Source organism: Austrofundulus limnaeus, unplaced genomic scaffold (genome assembly GCF_001266775.1).
Source record: "Austrofundulus limnaeus strain Quisiro unplaced genomic scaffold, Austrofundulus_limnaeus-1.0 Scaffold195, whole genome shotgun sequence".
NCBI classification, from domain to species: Eukaryota; Metazoa; Chordata; class Actinopteri; order Cyprinodontiformes; family Rivulidae; genus Austrofundulus; species Austrofundulus limnaeus.
The window spans coordinates 512,451-517,229 of record NW_013952597.1 but is presented as its reverse complement, the minus strand read 5'-3'; the positions used below and the strand labels follow the sequence as shown (position 1 = coordinate 517,229).

At 40.5% G+C, this 4,779-nt stretch overlaps 1 protein-coding gene across 2 annotated transcripts in view; it reads right to left on the bottom strand.

Annotated features, from left to right (window-relative positions):
* Positions 1–4,779, bottom strand: part of pard3ba (par-3 family cell polarity regulator beta a) — a 232,395-nt gene that overhangs the window by 164,762 nt on the left and 62,854 nt on the right. The window lies entirely within an intron of this gene.

Sequence of the window (4,779 nt, the reverse complement as noted above, 5' to 3'; positions counted from 1 at the left end):
GTTTGTCTCTAAGTGTGTCCCTGTGATGGACTTGTGACCTGTCCAGGGTGTACCCACCCCTTGCACTGTGACTGCTGGATGTGGGCACCAGTAGCTATGTTTACATGCACAAAATTTTTTGATCGGATTGAAATGTATTTGGATTAAATAATCCGAATGTACTGTTTACATGGACACAATCCGATCATGAAAAGTGTTTACATGCACCGGAGTTTTATTTAGAATAAAAGTCCGGACATGCGCCATGTTGTAAACTTTCAGCTCTACTTCCAAGTTACAACCGTAAACAAAGCTCCTCTGTGCGCTCAGGACGGACCCGTGTCAGCTTTTAATAACGGTAGAGACGTCGTTACTCATCTCCTCGGTTGAGCTGCAGCCTGAAGATGAAGTAATACGTGCTTTTTATTTTTATTTTTTGCGAAGCAACGTCTGCTGTTTTGCCTCCTTTTTCATCTGTTAAGAGAGCGTGGAGGAAAAGTTCTGCACGGTGCTGCGCAGCTGGAGCGCTGCTGTCTCACCTCCTCTAAACCGGGTGAATGAAAGTCAGCAGACATGCGCACACAGGTCAGTTTTCTACAATCAGAATAAGATGATCTGATTAAGTGTTTACATGAACGTCATTCCGATAATCAATCGGCATAACCCACCCTTTTCATTCAGATTAAAAATTCATTCGGATCGAGCTCAATGGGATCAGAATAATTGGAACGGGCTGTTTACATGAAGCATTTTTATTCCGAACGGCCGTTTAATCAGATTATTTTGTCCATGTAAACATAGCTAGTGACCCATGCGACCCTAAAAGGAAGAAACGTGTACAGAAGATGGATGGATGGATGATCCGATCCTTACCTGTTAGAAAGTGTTCGATGCAAACTCTCTTCCTGTTTTTAGTCATTGATTGTTGATCCACTTTTGTCATATTTTTTCTGTAATTTTTTTAAAATTAACTCACTTGTGACACACTATTTTCAGTACGCAATTTTTAAAAAAATATTTCTCTTGATTAGAGTGGTTGCAATAATCGTACATGGCACAGATTTTAGGCATTTTGACGCTGAATCAACAGCAGGAAACAGGGCTGCATTTACTTCCTGCCCCGTCTGCATTCTGTAACGTCGATACTATGCCATCTCCAACCCAGCAATTGGAGAAGCCTTCAAATTTGGACATTCTTCGATGCGTTGCTGCAACGTGATCAGCTTTCATATTTGGCCTTTGAAGGACACAGCCCCTGAATTTGGACAAAGCCAGTGTCGTTGTTGGAGGTGTTGAAATTGATCGAGCTGGACACAAAGTGTGGAAAGAGAAGCTGCAGACATAACAGTTTAGGCTGATGCCAAAGAAAAAATTGTGCCTCAACTGGAAACAGTTTCTGTTGTGTGGGAAGTATTTCAGCTTTAAAAGCTTGTATGTTTATCAAATGATGGTTTTCTGCAAACTGTCAAGTTAAAGTTGTCATGGCATGGTCCTCCAGTTACAAAAGGAGATTTCATGTCTATGGTCAAAATGCTGGATAGCCAGATCCATTGTTCCAAGAGCTCAGAGGAAACATGAATGAAGGTATGAATGAAAAGAAAAAGACTGTGATACCACTATAGTTGTTAAAAAACACACTGATAAAAAAATTTGGTCACACCGCCCAGCACCATCTTAGGTTAACAACAGAAAAAACAGATTTTCCTCCTCCAACATGCATATCTGCCAACAATGCATGTTCTCACTGTGAAGTAGTTTCTCTTTATGTGGGACGTGTCGTGTGCAGCAGTGGGAGGGTTTACTGGGACTTCTCCCCCGCAAGAAAGAACATCTGACAACCATGTCAGGGAGCTTGAATCTTTGTCTTGTCGTGTATAAACCAGGCACAAGTTTCCACCTATGCAGAAAACATCAACACTGGCTGTTTTGTGGCATATGAAAGGTTAAACCTTCTACTTGTAAATAGCAACAAAACACCTAAAGAAAGAATGAGAAAAGAAAAATAAAACAATCAGCAGTTTCCACAGTTGGCTGGTAAAATTTAGTCTCATTTATTAGGCTTGAATGTAGCAGCGAGTACAGGTTAATTAAAAAAGCCGACTGCGTGTTTAGCACAGTTCAGCCCTTTGCCAGTTTCATTAGCTTCTCTTCAAGGCTGACTAAGAGAGGAATGTGCTGAGAGAAGAGTGCCAACCTTGGCCTTCACCATGGAAGACATTTGAATCAATTACAGGAACGGGACACGAATTCATCACCGTATCAGACTGGATTATACTTTATCTAGCTTTCAATACCTCCTTCAAGATAAAAAGGGATGAAAGTGGATGTGTTTGTTTGGATAAGTGAGTGTGCCGAGATGTGGGAGTCAGGGTCAGAGCAGGAGTGACGACGATGCGATGGCGTATTAATCAAGAGAGGCTATCAGACCCAGAACTCAACATGCCTACAAGCTGGGATGACCTCGTAGCCTTTCAAACACCAACACTTGCCAAAAATGCAAAAATATGCATTTGTGTGTGGATCTGAATCCAAGTTTTGATCACAGTGTTCACAGTTTACTTGAGCTAATAAGCAGAGCTTTAAGTGAGAAACAGAAATTCTTAAAACCTGGTTTTAATGTATCTGTATACACTGGAGGTACAGAGCAGTTTATGTTGCATAATCCCCACCAACACTTAGAAACTAGAAACCAACAACAATGAAACCCCTTTTACCAGGTTCTCCACATCCGTCCTGTTTCACACTGATCCTAAAAACAAAAACTTTGATTGTATTGAAATGATTAACAAATGAGAATACATTTGTAAACAATTCCAAAATAAGTTAGTTTGGGAGCTAAAAACATTCTTATTTTGATTTATAACTAATTTAGACATTCTCGCCTCTTAGTGGTACAGATTAGACATTTCAATGTTTTTTTTAAATGTGTGAATGAAATACATACAGCAAACAAATATAAGCTAAATAAATCCAGAGCAGTGCAGATAGATCCTTAAACTCAGTCATGTAGAAATATTTTCGCTATACATCACGTCAATCTCAAGGCCCACGGGCCAAGTGTGGCCCTCCACAGAATTTTATGAGGCCTGGGAGAGCTTCAAATATGTATTAATGTCTTCACTTTTAATAGCATTTCTGTATTATTCCTTTCACATTTAGTCAGTCGCATACGTAGAACTTTTCATTCTTATAAGAGGACGTGTTGGAACGCTGTTTCTTTGCAGGAAACACCACATAGAGCTCAGTTACTGTTTGTTAGCTGTGCTCAGCCGTAGCAATGAGATGAGGAACGCAACGTTTCATGTTTAGTCGAAGTTCAAAATGAAACGTCTAAGTTAATTACAATTGGCCCTTTGAAGGCCAGCATTATGCTCATGTGGTCCTTGGTGAAAATGAGTTTGACACCCCTGCTGTACACAGCAACTGTACCTGAAAATATTACTGCTGGAAGCATCCAAGGCTTCACCTGAAGCACTGCAGCTATTCATGCTTGTAAAAAACAAAACTATGTACAGTAAGTAACTTTTTTACTCCAAAACAATTGTAACATTTGCCTGAACTATTATTTAATTTATTGGGATTATTGTGGTTTTAAGATGCTAGCAAACCAGTTGGGTCTTAACCCCACTGCAGCTAGCTGATAGCTCATCAATCCTGTCAGAATTATATTGTACTTCTCCAAACAGAGGTTGTTCAAAGTAGGGTTGGGCAATACTGACAAACATTTAGCACAATTAATTGTGACAGCCGATCACACGAATGCCTGATAGTGATAGCGTGTCGTACACACAAAATATGCCATCATCACGTAACATTAATTGCAGTAATTGCAAATATTAATCATAAACTCTTTTACTGAGGATTAACTGCACAAAATACAGTTTTGCCCAACCCTAGTTCAAAACGCTATCTGCAAAAAGTAACATATTTTTTCAAAACCTTTCAGAAGAACCCTACTTCAAAAATTCAAAACAATTAATGGTGTCAGTTGGTAAAGAGCTCTAGTTTAGCGATGAACCCCTGCAGATGATGACCAGGAGACTACATTTTATTTACTGACATTTTTTTTTGCCTATTATCTAGCATTACTTGGGCTTTTTCCAGCTTTAACAAGGCTGCAGCATGCTGAAGTTTGCCGTTCATTTGTCAGGCAGGGACGTGGATTTTATAAACAGTTGTCAGGATATTTTAGGACACGTAGAGCCTGAGCCTGTTCACTCAGGTCCAGCTGCACAGTTTGAAGCGCGTGCTGTTTTGGACAGGCAATATGGGCTCTGTCATTATGTTTACTTGTCGCTTGCTGATGCCTGTGTTCTGCTTAGTCACTGCTGAGCAGAACGCAGCGGGAGCAAACAACAGGACCGTTTCTCTTCACTAGCTCCCCTTCCTGTACCCGAGTTTCCCCTCACTCAAACAGAAACACACTGGCGTGACCTCACACTGCCTCCGTTTTACCGACGGACACACAGAATCAGTCAGAGGGACGAAAAAAGGCAGCAAACAGAAGCATCCTTAATGGCGAGCTGTCACAAAAGGAAGGAGAGCACTTTTTAAAGTACAGCCTGGAGCGTAGAGCTGGACGAAGAGGAGCCCTCGCTGCTTTGATGGAAAGATACAATTTGAAAATGCAACATGTCCATCTCTCAATTTAAAACTGTAGCAGTTTATTATCCAGCTTCAGTAACGGAGGCAAAAACATCTATCATATTAGAAAATCTAACATTTGAATCATAGGCTTATTTTCAATTTGTGTGTGTGTGTGTGTGTGTGTGTGTGTGTGTGTGTGTGTGTGTGTGTGTG